Genomic DNA, 16868 nt, shown 5'->3' with positions numbered 1-16868 from the left:
TGACATTTCAATAAATTAATTTATTTTTCCACTTTAAAATTTATTTTTGAAACATAATTTAATAAAATATTTATTAACTTAAATAATAATATTATTTAAGCCAATAGTGGCATGTTGTGATGGTTAAGTTGTTGAGTTTCCATCAAGGTTCAAATCTAATGGGGATGAGGTCCCCCGTTTGTGGCCTCACTAGTTCATAGCTCCAGGTCAAAGCATTTACCCCTCTTTAAAAAAAGAAAAATAAATATTATTTAATATTTATTTAAAAATGAACACTAAACATATTATTATTAAGTTAAATAAACATTATCACATTCCAACTTTGAACTTATAATTTTCATCTCCAATTTAATTCTTTTATTTAATTAATTTCCCAATTAATTAAATAAAATAAAATAATAAAATATCATATTAATTTTCCATTTAATTAAGTCATTAATCAAATCTTTTAATTTGACCTAGAAAATACACCAAGGACGCACAAAGTAAAATACGGAAATCCATCATAGCGAAATGGAAACTAGGGTAGGCCCTACACACATCATGGCCTTCATCATGAGAAGGTTCTATGAGAGGATATGAAGGCTGTAGTGAAATGTTATGCACATTGTTATGCAATCAATTTATGTTACAAAATAACACCAAACAAGAAATTTCTCAACTATTCAATTTGATTTACTTTTCATTTGACCAATTTACCTGTGAGATCTCATTTCATGCACTAGATTCTTGGGCAAGGCTTTCAGATTCTTGGCATAGGTGTGAAATCATGACTTTATAGCCTTCCTTCAAAGAAATTCTTTTATCTTCATCTGTAAGCTCCACATTGAATTTTGTGCCCTATATTTTTTACTTAATATCATTAGTTTTGCATGTATGGTTTCATTAAACAAAATTGTTTACAACATTATATAAAAAAAATTATATGAAATTTCATTGCTGCTACTTACAAGTCGAGACTGGAGATTCATATAGCCACCAGAGCCAAGTTTGTGCTGGCCAACCTTTTCTAGTCTCACTTTTGTAGCCATAGATGTGTCTTGTAGTCTATGAACAATTTCAAACATGTTAGATTATATATTTACAAAGATCACTAATTAGTGCATGATTAAATTGGACTTAATACTATCATGACATACCTTCTTTTTCCCTGTGCTGGTTCATTTCTTCTATTTTCAAATAGCCTTTTCTCCTTTGCATCTTCTATTATTTCATTCTGCTCCATCGATGGAATCATAGAAGGATGATCATATTTTGGGTTCTCCTTTGGACCCCTTCTATATTGATCCCTCACAATCTTTATATGCCTTGATGCTCTTTTCAGAAGTAGGGCGGTGTCAAAAATGTTTTTCCCAAATAGGTCCTCGAAAGATGTAATTAGCTAATTTTTTAATTCAGAATCCAGTTCATTCCACTTTTTAAATTTTTTTAAAAATTTTTAGATCAATAACTTTAATATAGTATAATAAATGGAAGAAAATAATTTTTTTGTAGTGATGATATGAAACTACGTACCTTTTATGTATGGTGGGTCCAAATAGCCTCAATGTCATATCAAAAAGATGATCAAAGAAAATATTATTACCTACAAAAACATAAAGGGACTATCAGACCAAAATGAGTTATGTATAAGTAAACTAAAATTAAACTTTAAATAATAACAATTTTAAAGCACCTGGAAGATTTTGTAATTTTAATGGAAACATAGTTTCTTGTTCAACAACAATGTGCCTACGAATGAACCAGTACTAGTCACATAGACTGCTTTAGGAAATGGATCAGCTTTAGTAGTATTGGTCTCTATTGCTCTATCAACTGAAGGTCTATCTATTAGTGCAAAAAATAGGTATATGAGTACAAAATCCACCCAACAAAAAAAACAATGCATGATTAGCACATTACAAAATATAGCAAAACAAGGTTTTACTAGTTGTAGTGGGCATATATGAGGATTTTTGCATGCTTCTTGTTGTCGACAATGCACAAGGCAATATCGAACCGCTGATCGAAGGAGGCATCTGCACTTCATCATGAGCTGGAGAATACAATATTGTTAACAAAGACATTTTCAATGGATAAATATCAAATGGGATACTAGCTAGAAGCATCAAAAAATAAAAGTTAAGTGTTATAATGTTGATGAAAACAAACAAAGAAAATGTTACTTACATGAAGGTTGTGTGCTACAACCCTCACCATGTTCACCACGTGGTGTCACAATTGTCACATATTTCTATAGAAGAACACATAATATTTTAGATCATGATCCATAAGTTATTATAAAATATAAACATCTATTGAACTTCTATTATTGCTTTAGATTAATTACTTCTTACCTTTAAAGATTTGACCCTATGGTCCAATTCTTTTCTCAGCGCCTCTTTCTCCTCGCTTGTGTCACAGTTGATGATAATGTTAACTATTTCATTACTATATCTTTGTTTGAGTTGTTGGGCCATGAACATAGGGTCAACACTAAGGGCGATGTCACATATAAATGATGCCTATATTTCATATCATATTTGATCTGCTATCATTCTAGCTTTTTCCTATCATTTTTAACATCAATATTAGTAAAATTTCATCAAAATAACTCCAAAGTCATAAAGAAAAGAACATAATAATACAACATTTGTTTTTATATAATTTGAACAATTACAATAATTAAGGTTTACCTCTACTAAAGGTGTGTGAGATGGTGCATCCCCACCTGTGCGTGGTGGTCTACCCATGTTGCCCTGTCAAAAAGATGTGAAATTCTTACAAATCAATAGTGAAATGAAAGTATTTGACATGTTGTACTTAATGTTTATATCTGCACATATGGTTTTCAAAGAAAAATTTGGTGTAACTAATATATATATATATATATATCGTTAGAAATGCTTTAGAATAATTGAGAGGGGAGGTGAATTGGTTATTCAAGGTCCAAATGTCCTATTCAAATTTTTTCACCGAGTGTAGTGAGCCTATTCAACCATTCATTAATTCTAGCATTAACTTTTCAATCAGCAAGTAGTAAATCAACATGCACGCATAACACATAAAAGATCAACACATAACACAATGATTTACATGGAAACTCAATTTGGAAAAAACCATCAGTAACATGCTACTCAATTCTCACTCTTCTAAAGTGATACCCTATGAAAGGGCTGCCCTGTTAAAAGATTACAACACACTATTAAATATGACCTTATTAGAGGATTTAACCACCCAGTTAGAAGTGGGCTTGGTTAGAGGAATTTTGAACATTCACTTGGAATGTCACGCTGTTAAAGGATTTACATATGGCTGTTGGGCCAACCTGAGTCCATAGGATTTTCTCTCTATCCTAACTGATACAATTGCTAGAGAGTAACAATTAGGAATTTTGACCTAATTGCAGAATACAACTTAACTTGCAAATCTCATATCACTTCTCAGCTCATACCATTACCTGGTCTTCAATCTCTGCAACTCTGATAGCTTGCCCTCCTTTCAAGCTTAGTCTCCTTGAGTCTTCATACTCAATGTACCATTGCAATCATCTCTTGTTGACCACTTGTATAAGTAGAGCCTCTGTGCTCTTCCTTCTCCTATATGTCTTCTCCTTGACACCCTTCTGACCACTTCATAATTTGGCACTTTAGCAGTAACAACATCAAAAACATTTGCTTCTTGGTTTATGACTCCTTAAATAGAAGTCTTGGAGTTTCTTTCCTACTTGATTCTTCCATTCTTTAATTTCAATTTGTATGGATTAGGTAGGATTCATTACATCTAACCCATATTTTGTTTCCTCTAGAAACTTCTTGAATAATCCTTTTGAATTCACCCAAAAATGGTTTACATAGAATTCTATGCCACTAGCTCATCATCCTTATCTTCCAACTAGTTCACAAAATTCAAGGTAACCAATAAGTTGGCTCAGATTTGGTGAATCTTTGTCATTTAAAATAATGTAGTAGCTCGACACTATTGAAATACTAGTGCTTGGCACATACTTGTTGGTCAACATCAACTATGTTTTTCCTGATGCTTAACACTTGAACTTTACTCGACACTTGAAGATCACTCAGCATACACTAGAATTTTTTATTACTTAGCTCCAATTGAGAATTTCCTCGGCTTCAAATAGCTTGCTTGGTACCCACTAATGAACTCAGTTTAAGCTTTGCAATCAACCTTGTTACAACTTATTCCTCCAATCTTTCTAAGTGTGACCAATTTCTATATCTTTGAGAATGTTATCAATACATCATTTAACCATTGTCTTAATTGATCCTTGCACTTCATTACAAAATTATAACTCAACCTTTCCCTTAGGTACTCTTGCTACATCTTATTGATCAAATCCTCTTCATCAGTCAACTAAGTGATACTACTTGGATCTTATAAGCAAATGTCATTCCTACAAATAGCAGGTTTGAGATCAATGAAAAAACAATGATTGGAAATATTCTTTTAACAACAATCTCCCTCTTTGATCTTCAAAAATGAGCTTTTCAATTAGATTTCCAACATATATCTGCAAAATTCAATATCAATAAAATTCCATCAAAATAACTCCAAAGCCATAATGAAAAGAACATAATAATATGACATTTGTTTATATATAATTTGAATAATTACAACTAGTAGTTGCACGCTTGTGTACATGCAACGATGAGCCGATATGTTGTGGAATGTAAAAGAAATTATAAAAATTATTTAAGATAAAATATCATGAAAAACCTGTTTGGTTCGTGGAATTGTAGAAACCAGGATTTCTACAAATCTTAGTTTAGTCAAATCAAGGTTTTACAAATCTTCACTCCCATTTTTTGGGATTTTACTTGAACCATTTGTTTCACTCAGAAGATGCGTATAAAGACACATTTTTATTTGTAAGCTTGGAGTTGAAGGCAGACTCCAAAAAGTAGTCCAATCTATTGTTTTTACACTCCTCAAAAAACATAACCAAGTTTTGATTTTCAATTCCTACTTGCTAGTAGGAAGTTGGAAAACTTGGTTTTGAGACAAAATTAGAAGTCCAACATGCTAATTCCATTGTTCTAATTTTTAAAAAAATGCAAATAATTTCAAATTTAAATTTTTCAAAAGCCAATTCTTGTCATCTTCCATGAACCAAGCAGACCCTTATTACTATCTCTAATAAATTTATATAGAAAATTGGTTGTTAAAAATATGTCATTTTATAAAGCAATCAAAATTACTAAAGATTGAAGTGTGTAACAATTTCATTTTTAAGGAAAATCAAATTTTAAAATTAAACTAATTGAAAATGAGCATAATTTTTTAAAATATATAATTATTATGAAAACAAATAAGTTAGCATTCACATTAAGATTTTAATTATATGATTTATTCCATATTACATTTAAATAACTCTATCATATTTAATTTTAAATCTAATTTTTAATATTAAAAGTTTATATTTAAAATTATTCACAATATAATATTATTAAAAGTAAAATATTAGTTACATATTTTATATCTTATATATATTTACCTAAAATTGAAGTGTGTAACAAATTCATTCAAAGGAAAATAAAAAATTAGAACTAAATTCATTGAAAATGAACACAATTTTTTTAAATATATAAATATTATAAAAATAAATAAAATTGCATTCACATCAAAATTTTAATTACATGATTTATTCTTTATTACATTTAAATAACTCTATCATATTATATGTTAAATCTAATTTTAATATTAAACTTTTATATTTAAAGTTACTCAAAAAATTAATATTAATAAAGATAAAGAAAAAATTTACATATTTTGAATCTCATATATATTTGTGTGTTATGTCTCCACAAAAATTCCTTTTTAATAGAGTTCATTTCTTACATTAGAAAAATCTATAACAATATTTATTTGAATTTAACAAAGTTTTTAAAATGAGATAAATTAAAATGTTAAAAGGAAAGTATAATAAAAGAATAATTCTAAAAATTTAAACTCATGTTAGAAAATTAATTGGAAAAATAAAAAATCGACATGGTCTTGAAAATTTTCAAAATACTTAAATTTGGGAGCAAAGCTCCCACAATAAGCCTATCGGTAAAAATTTCATTCGATGAAGAGGTTAGGGCTCTCTTAATCTTATGTTCTTTTCCATAAAGCTCAAATAGCTTGGTTATAGTTGTAAGTGACTCTATCTCTGATTCAAATACTTTGAAATTTGATGAAGCTGTTGATGTTATCCTAAGCGAAGAAATGCAACAAAAAAAGCACAGGTGAAACTTCGACCTCATCAGGTTCCACTTTAAATGTGGAGAAACTAAATTCATTGAAAATGAGTGTCATTTTTTTAAATATATAATTATTATAAAAATAAATCAAATTGCATTCACATCAAAATTTTAATTATATAATTTATTTGTTATTACATTCAAATAACTCTATCATATCATATGCTAAATCTAATTTTAATATAAAACTTTTATATTTAAAGTTCCTCAAAAAATAATATTAATAAGATAATGAAAATTTTTATATATTTCATATCTCATATATATTTGGGTGTTATGTCTCCACAAAAATTCCTTTTTAATAGAGTTCATATCTTATAATGTTTTTAGAAAAATCTACAACAATATCTATTTGAAATTCAAGAATTTTTTAAAATGAGATAAATTAATATTAAAAGGAAAGTATCATAAAAGAATAATTTAAAAATTTAAATTCATGTTAGAAAATCAATTAGAAAATAAAAACCCAACATGATCTTGCAAATTTTCTAGCAAAAAACTAAAATCTGGGAGCAAAGCTCCCACAATAAGCCTATTGGCTTAATAATTAAGGTTTACCTTCGCTGAAGGTGTGAGATGGTGCATCTCCGTGTGTGCGACGTGATGGTCTATCCATCTCACCTTGTGAAAAAGATTAGTAATTCTTAGCAATCAACAATGAAATGAAAGTATTTGACATGTTGCAGTACTTAATGTTTATATTTGCACATATTGTTTTTAAAGAAAAAATTGGTGTAACTAATGTGTATATCTGTAAAATTCAATATCAGTAAAATTCCATCAAAATAACTCCAAAGCCATAACGAAAAGAACATAATAATACGACATTTGTTTATATATAATTTGAACAATTACAATAATTAAGGTTTACCTCTGTTGAAGAAGGTGTGTGAGATGGTGCATCCTTGCCTGTGCGTGCTAGTCTATCCATGTTGCCATGTGGAAAAGATTTCTAATTCTTAGCAATCAACAACAAAATGAAAGTAATAGACTTATCAGAAAAAATATTAATAGTAAAATAGAATATATATCGGAGTCACTATTAATTGGAGGCAATTGGTTTAAATGTTATACTTACTAGTCCCATAATAGGAAATTTTTTTGTATCTACACAATTCAAATTGTAATCTATTAGAAGTTCTTCCCTTGCACTTAGTGTTTTTATCACACATACAAAAATACGATTTCCCTCACATGCCTTGAATATACAATTCACCAACTTATTAGTTGACATAGGTCTAGAATTATTTATAAATCCTACAATATTCTCTATTGCTTTTGACCTTCCATCAATATACATAGTGAACATTTTACTTTGATCATTTTCTTTGCATTATATATAATTTGGTAACAATGCATACCTACACATACTTTTTTTAATGTTGCACAATCCACATCCAATTGTTATAATTGTAACAAGGTCCTACATACTCGATTAATTCAAAAAATTTATTATAATAGACCTTGATGCCATCCATGGAAAATAGGCCCAAACTATCTAATGAAGATGGTGCTATGTGATATATCCTTTCATTAACATAAAAATCAATGTTAACTGGAGGTAGTTCCTTGGGTACCCATTCTTTTTGAGGATGTGTGTACCCTAAGGAAACCTCCCTATCACCTTCACTCTCATTATCATAAGAACTTGACACTCCCTCAGAAAGAAAAAATTGCATTCATTTGTTGAATTTTCTCCTAGTCTTTTGACCTCTAGTTGATCTCCCTATTTTAGAACTACTAGATGTCTCACTTTTGTCTTCTATTACCACATTTTTCTCACTTGAGGAAGATGGATTAGACAATACCTATTTGGTGATACCTGCAATCCATAAAATGAGAGACACACTAGGAAAAAAGTTGATGTTGATGGTAAAGAGAAGATATGCAAATAAAAAATTGTATCTATAGGGTCTACTGACATATACTTGTCAATCCATGTGACTGTGCAAGATCCTGATCATAGCCATTGAATAGCCTACATATGTAAATCATTTATCTTAAGTTAGCCAAAAATTTGTTGTAACTAATGTTTATAGCTAAAAATATATTTGACATGTTCTACTTAATTTTTATATTTTCACATATGGTTTTGAAAGAAAAAGTTGATCACCTCGCTTATCAAATTCATTGATATTGTTATGAATGAAAAGTTGTCTGCTTACAATGCTCTATAAACTACAAATTACGTAGAAGACAAAAATTACATGATGCATTCATTGAAATCAAGCAAATTTCTATAAATAAAAATCATGATCCCATCATACTTCACATTGATTGTACCTCAATAGACATTTCATTGATCATGTCAATGATCATCATCTTCATCCATGTCTTCATCATCACCATCATCACACTTGTCATTTTGATCATCATCATCAGCACCACCATCATCATCTTCATCACCATTATCATGACGATCATCGCCATGATCATCACTATCTTCATCAACATGATCATGTCGTCATTATCATCATCATCATCATCACCACCATTATCATTAGCATGATTATAATCATCATCATATTCTTCTTCTTCATCATTGGGTAACAGTCATTTGTGATCATCATTGACTTTGTCTTGTGATTCTTCAATATCTTCTTCTTCCATCATATTATAATTTACTAGCCTTCCTCTTGGATAACGTCTAACCAAAAATGACCAACTTGGTTTGTGTGGAATACCAAAGTAAAACACTTGCTTGCATTGGCTTAGAAGAACATATGGCTCATCTCTAACTAACTCAAATGACCTTGTATTAATCATTGTAAATCCATTTTCATGTTCAGTAATAGTCCTATCAAGATCATTTTGATTCAGTCGTAGCCTGTACCATTTGACAACAAATAAAACTAGTTTGAATGAATTAAAGTTGCACTCAAGTATATCATCCAAAATGCCATTGTATTGATTTTTTAGATTGTTGAGGATGTATGTCAACTCTAGATGAAATATTGGTGAAATGTATGTCTCTATTTAGCTTTGGAATTTCTCTCTTGTAAGACATCCTGATCTTTAGCTTAGGTCCTTGAAACCTTTCCTGCAAACACCAAAAACTTTGATACCAATTGTTAGAAATATATGAGTAACTAAGAGGGTGGATGAATCAGTTACCACTAAAATAAATCCTAGATTGCTTGGATGTCAACAATAAAATTTAAACTGAGAAATCTGATTGTTGTTGTTATTTAGTAAACACACAAAAAATGTTGTAACTTGATAAATGTAGAGTGATTTACTTTTAGTTGATCTTAAAAATTCATAATAATTAATTTGCATGCATGAAAGAAATAACATAAACACATGAGATATCAGGATTAACGTGGAAACCCAATATGGGAAAAATCACCAATGTAGCTAATTACTATTTTTCACTCTTCTGAAGTGAGCTCTATTAGGAGCCAACCTAGTTAAAGGTTACAAAACACACTGTTAGGTGTGACCTTATTAGAGGATTTAATCATGCTATAAGGAGTGGCCTTGCAAGAGGTCTTAAAACAATTCAATGGAATTTTCACCTTGTTAGAGGATTTACAACTAGCTATTAAACCAACTCTGTTAAGAGATTTTAGATCATTGTTATAATGGTAAGAGAGTAACAATGAAATGACCTGATTATGATGCAACTAAATTACTAATTATAGATCTCTATTCTACTTCATATTTGATCCTTCTTGATTGAATAATACTTTTTTTCTCCTTAAGGATACCTGCTTATCCTTCAAGTTCACTCTCACTCTTTCTTTCACAATTTAATCAACACACTTGCATACACACTAAAAATCTCAACTTGACCTTTCATTTATACCATCCATATTGTCAAGTTGGCTTAAATTCAAATTACAATAACCAATAATCATCACCATAGTCAGCTAGAACAATACTTAAAATAATTAAGCTTCTTATGCCAAAATAACAAAATCCTTCATTGGCCGATCCTTCTTGGTAAACACTAGTTCTGAAACAATTTCTTGTGTTAACCAACAGAAGCTTGTTTAACACTGCAAACTTACAAAAATATTCTTTGGCAACTGAGTGAACTCAGTGAACACTGACTCTGTCCAACTTTCCTTTTCTAACCATGTGAACTCAGTTAACACTATTTCTTGCCTGAATTCCTTCGATGCTCGAGTGAGCTCGGTAGACATTGTCTTCATAGAGTAATCTTCAGGAAAACTTCATAGACAAGGAAAACTGTCTTGCTAACCAAGTGAGATAGGTAAGCACTAACTAAAAACTTATATGAAATTTGTGTAATGTCAAAGACAACACACAATTAAACAACTGTATCCAACATTCTCCCTCTTTGGCATTGATGGAAACACAACATGTCATAGCACAATGAAATTTGAGAACAAAACTTTCTCTGATAGAGAGTTTCTCCCTCTTAGATTTTCACCAAAAAGCTTCTTCCCTTTCATGCAGTAATCTCCCTCTATGAAGGAGTTACATGATAGAATAATTCTCCCTTAGAAAGATATAAACAAATTTTAGAAAGATATGATAGTAATCTTCTCGCTCTTTGACAATGCATGTCAAAGACAACACATACCAAATTAATATCAATCTACCTTGAGTACTGATTCATATGCAATATTCCCTTTGACTATGCTACATCAACTGATTAATCTTCAACTTGAATCTTGTTGATGCATCACTAAAACTTTATTTAGTGAGATTCAGATAGGGGAATGACCCCTAATATACCTCTTAGATACAAGAATGCATCCTTAGGTAATGGCTTGGTGAATATGGCTACAATCTATTCTTTTGTGTGAACATATTCCAATCTAATTTCTTTGTCTTGCACCAATTCTTTGACAAAATGATATTTTATGGCAATGTGCTTGGTTTTTGAATGCATCACTGGGTTCTTTGATATGTTAATTGCATTGGTGTTATCACAATACATGACAACTGGTTCTTTGATCTCAATCTTCATGCCTTCCAACAATTGTTTAAACTAGACGATGTTAGAAAAATTTAATGTTGCTGCAACATGTTTTTCTATAGATTGGGATGTGCAGTTTTGCTTCTTGCTTGTCCAAGATATCAATCTTTTACCAAGAAAGAATGCTCCACTAGTTATACTTTTTCTATCATCAAGATTTCCTTCTTGATTAGAATTAGTGAATACCTTTAGGTCTAAGTTTCCTCCAAGTTTGTACCATAAACTAGAGTCTTTAGTACCTTTCAAATATCCCAAAATTCTTTTGATTGCCATCATATGATTCTCTTTGGGTTTAGCTGAGAATCTTGCCACTATCCCAACTACTAAAGCAATATCAAGCCTTGTATGAACTACATATTGTAATTTTTCAATCATTGATCTGTATAAGAACTGATCTACCTCTTTTGAATCATCATCTTTGGTAAGCTTTAGTCCAATACACATGGGGGTTCTAATTGCTTTAGAATCTTCCATTCCAAATTTCTTTAGTATCTCTTTGATATACTTAGATTGAGTAATGTAGATACCATTCTTGCTTTGTTGTATCTATCATCCATTTTTTTTTTATCTCACCAAACATGGACATTTCAAATTCTTTGTTCATTTATTTTGAAAATTCTTTGCATGGATCATCATTCCCTATAAATAGAGTGTCATCCACAAATATTTCTGCCAATACAATCTTGTTATCTTGTCCTTCCTTGATATGCAAAATACTATTATCATTAGTTCTCTAAAAAGAAATATGTATAAGGTAGTTGTGCAACCTTTCATACCATTTTCTAAGAGTTTGTTTCAGACCATACAGTTCCTTGTGTAATTTGCAGACCATGTCCCTTTTGTTTGCTTCAACAAAACCTTCTGGTTGTTCAATGTAGACTTCTTCATCAAGTGTACCATTGAGAAATGCAGATTTAACATCCATCTGATATACTTTAAATCCTCTATGAGCAACATATGCAAGAAGGGTCCTAACCCTTTCTAATCTTGTAACAAGAGAAAAAGTCTCACCATAACCAATTCCTTCTTCTTAAGAGTAGCCTTTACACACTAGTCTTGCTTTGTTTCTTGATACTTGTCCATATTCATTCAACTTATTTTAGAATACCCATTTTGTTCCAATCAAATTTTTATCTTTAGGCCTGGGAACAAGGGTCCAAGTTTTGTTCTTCTCCATTTGTTCTATTTCTTCATTCATAGCTTCAATCCAACTTTCATTTTCCAATACATCTTTAACACTTCTAGGTTCAAAATTAGCTAGTAAACATGTACCTTTTAGCTTACTTCTTATCATAGTACCTTCTGATTTATCTACAATAATTTGATCAAGTGTGTGATGCCTTCTAACATACTTGGCCAATACAGGTTCTTGGCCTTTTGAATGAATTGCACTGTCTTCATTTTGAATTTCAACTTCTGGCTTAGGTTTCTCAGACTTGGTAGGCATTGGCTCAGTAACTTCAGAATGTGACTTGGTTCCTTGTGATTCGGTTTGAACTTCTTACAACTCAATAACTGAGGAAGACTCGGGAGGTGAAGTTTCCTTATTGATAGATGTGTCTGGCAATGTGTTAGGTTCAAAGTAAACAAATCTTATGTAATCTTCTGGTTCCTTTTTTCTTTCTTCTTCTATTCTTTTTGCAAACTCATCAATTCTTACATGTGCACTTTCTATGATTTTATGAGTAGACAAATTTAAACATATATATGCCTTACTTCTGCAAGAATATCCTAAGAATATACCTTTATCATCAAACTTTCCTTTTCTAGACTCTTTCAAGATATAACATTTAATTCCAAGTACTTTCAGGTAACTTACATTGGGTTTGTAGCCATACCATAATTCATAGGGAGTTTTATATGAGTCCTTCTTCAACTGTATTGAGTTCAAAGTATGAACTAAAGTGCTGGTCGCTTCCTTCTAGTATTTGATAGAAACATTCTTTTCAATTATTAGAGTCGTTGCATAATCCATGATCGATTTGTTCCTTCTTTCAACTATTCCATTCTACTCAGGAGTTCTAGGGGCTGATAGTTGTCTTTTAATTCCTCTTTCAATGCAAAAGTTATTGAATTAATTGGAGATGAATTCACCACCTCTATATGATCTTAAGCATTTCAATATTTTCCCTGTTTCCTTCTCTATTCTTGCTAGATATCATTTTAATTTCTCAAATGCTTCTGACTTTTCTCTAAGATACATAACAATAATCATTCTAGAATAGTCATCAACAAAAAAAAACAAAGAATTTTTATCCGCTATAGCTTTCTATTCCAATGGGTCCACATAGTTCAGTATACACAATTTCCAAAACATCTTCAGATTAATAGTTTTTTCTTTTAAAACTAGTCTTTCCCATTTTTCCAATCTAACAATTCTTGCATAAACCAACATTTAGTTTCTTCAAACTAGGAATACCTCTTACTTTTTTGAATTTTCTTATCTTGACCATATTATCAAAGTTTACATGACATAATCTTCTGTAACATAACCAAATTTCTTCCATTTGAGTAATGAAACGATGAACAATCACCAAGATCAAGATAAAATAGCTTACCTCTTGTTTGTTTGCCTAATCTAATTAGATTTCCTCTTCCATCTAGCAGTCTTGCCTTGCCATGCATGAATTTTACCTTGAATCTAATGTTGAACAGCTGTGCCACACTCAATAGATTATGTTTTAGTCCTTCAACCCAATAGGCATTATCACATACAAGTTCTTTAGTTAATGAGATTTGACATTTCTCTTTTATGCAATAAGGTTCATTGTTTCCAAACCTTAAACTACCTCCTTCATAGTCTTCAAAGTGTTCAAACTTTGTTTTGTCTCCAATTATGTGATTTGAACATCCACTGTCTATGATCCATGTGTCATTTTTACTAACATGATAGATAAGTGCCATCTTATCTTCTTCTTCATCAGATTCATCCTTCACAACAATGTGTACTATTTCATCTTCATTGTTATCAAAATATTTAGCCATGAAACAAGTCTTCTTACCTTTGTCCTTGAATTATTTGTGATTTTTAAAATCCTTCTTGCCATTGAACTTGTGACTTTTCTTTTCATCCTTGCTTTCTTTTTTTGGGCACCTAGCAGTAATATGACCAATTTCTTCAATGAAAATACCTTTGTATTTTCCTCTGCTTCTAGAATATTTCCTTGCAAGTAAAGCCTCAACAACCTCAAGATCACTATTAGAACTTTCCTTTGATTCTTCTTCACTTTCTGACTAAATGTCCTTTATTTTCTTTCCTTTCTTTGAGCGAAAGTTTGGCTTCTAATGTAGATTCAATATTCTTGAAAGTTGGAACATAATTGTCAAAGTTGTCTAGCTCAAAAGCTATCAATCTTGCTACTAAGGTATCCAAAATTATCTTGTGATTTGGCTCACACCTCTTTTCTTGAATAGAAAATACTCTAATTGCATAGATATGAGAACTTTACTTACAACATTTTAATCCTTGATTTCTCCTCTAGATGCTCTGATTGTACTGACATTGGCTTTGATTATTTCCACATATTTGGCAACATTTTCATTTTCTCTCATTCTCATTTGATCAAATTTTCCTCTAAGGCTTTCTTCTTTGGCTCTCCTCACATTTTCATCACCACCATAGATGTCCTATAGCTTGTTCCACATATCAAAAGTAGTTTTGTAGTCCTTGATATCATCAAATTCATCATAGCTAAGAGCATATGCAATACCAATCATCATTGTGTTATGGTTCTTTTTCTTAGCAATATCTCCAACACATAATGTACTAGTAGGGGTTGTGTATTATTCATCAAGGTATTTCAAGCCTTAATCATGAATGGAGGCCAGATGAAGTCTCATGAGTCACTACCATGTTGAAAAGTTGTCTCTATTTAGCTTTGGAATTTCTCTCTTGTAAGACATCTTGATCTTTAGCTTAGGTCCTTAAAACCTTTCCTGCAAGCACCAAAAGCTCTAATACCAATTGTTGAAAATATAGAAGTAACTAAAAGGGGGGGGTGAATCAATTACCACTAAAATAAATCTCAGATCCCTTAGATGTCAACAATAAAATTCAAACTAAGAAATTTGATTGCTGCTGTTACTTGGTAAACACACATAAAATGCTATAACTCTGTAGATGTAGAGTGATTTAGTTTTAGCTGATCTTAAGGGTCAGTGCAAGAAGTTGGGTCTCACTTTTGGCCAAAAAGTGGAAGTTTTTTTCATATTTTTGAATTTTTTTGTCAATTGATGTCAAAATTTGAGGCATTTAGAGATTGAATATTAAAAAATTCTAGAAATAAAATTTTTAGTGTTTAGAATCTAGTTTTTGAATATGTAATTTATTTTTGTACCCATATGATAGATTATTTTTTTGGTATGGATCTTTAAAAACCACTTTTTCAAAATGCCTGTTTCAGGACCATACCATGCTTGTGTATAAACACCATAATTTGACACAAATAAATGAATTTTCACAAATCCTTTTAAAGTGAGTTACCTAATATACCTAAGATTGATGACAATATTTTTCCTTAATTTTTTATTAATTCTTTTTTTTTGATTAATTATTAATTAGCTATAAAGGCAAATTTTAAAACCTCTCATGTACGGATCACATAATTTGATCAAAATCTCATATTTTTCAAATTTTTTTAACATCAAAAGAATTGTACGTAGATTGATGACATATAAATTAATTTAAGAAAAATTATAAAATAAAAAAGTTATTAAAGTTTAGGTGAATGTCACTTTTTAACGTTTAGGAGATAGTTTTGATTAATAAATAATGGAAAAATAGCAAATAAACTAATAACACTATACAATTTTCATTTTTGGAATTATTATAGTAAGACCTATAATGGGTTTTTGTCTCATCAAAAAATTCAATGGGGACGAATAATGTTTTTTATGACAATACCAAAAATTGTTGATTAAATACCTTAGAAAAAAAAAGATCATAAAGGCATGGCTTGGTGGGACCAAGCCTATGCCATGCCTTTCCCCAAGGCAAAAACCCATGCAAAAGTCGGGAGCCATACCAAATTTCCGCTCATGTCTCAAGAATCAGGCTCCTAATTTGTAATTCAAAAATTGAGTGCCCGATTGCTTTCAATCGTTGTACATGATTGCTTAAAAATTAGGTACCCCATTCTTTTTGAAATCGGGTACCCGATTTATAAATGGGTACCCGATTTTTAAAGAATCGGGTACCCAATTTTTAAGCAATCAGGTACCCATTTCTAATGTACCCATTAGGCTCCAAAAGCTACCCCATAGACCGAGTTTCAATGATTGAAATGATTGAATAATAGTTTTGATTTGCAACAACAAATTCTGTCATGCTTATTTTTTTTTCTTGTCCTCTTATACAATTTGCAAGCTACTGATTCAAAATTAAAATTGGTGCAAATATGGGATCAAAAAAATGAAGAAAGAAGAAAGAAAAAGTTTTGATAGATGAGGAGATTGCAGCAAATAAAGAGAATGAAGCACGACGTCAATGAGAGAGAAGACAGAGAATTAGAGACTTGAACAATGTTTCAAAGGAGAAAGACATTGAGGATACCATGATGGATGAAGAGGTCAAAGAAGAGAACCCAATACAAGAAAATTTAAGTGCACATTCTAATCATGCATTCAATACAGGTGTGTCTCCAAACCCTTGAATTTTCTCTCATGATGAAATTGGT

The sequence above is a fragment of the Cupressus sempervirens genome, chromosome 7, assembly GCF_028749045.1.
Source record: "Cupressus sempervirens isolate cs-2001-9-10 chromosome 7, ASM2874904v1, whole genome shotgun sequence".
Taxonomy (NCBI): Eukaryota; Viridiplantae; Streptophyta; class Pinopsida; order Cupressales; family Cupressaceae; genus Cupressus; species Cupressus sempervirens.
This window is presented reverse-complemented; position numbering follows the sequence as displayed.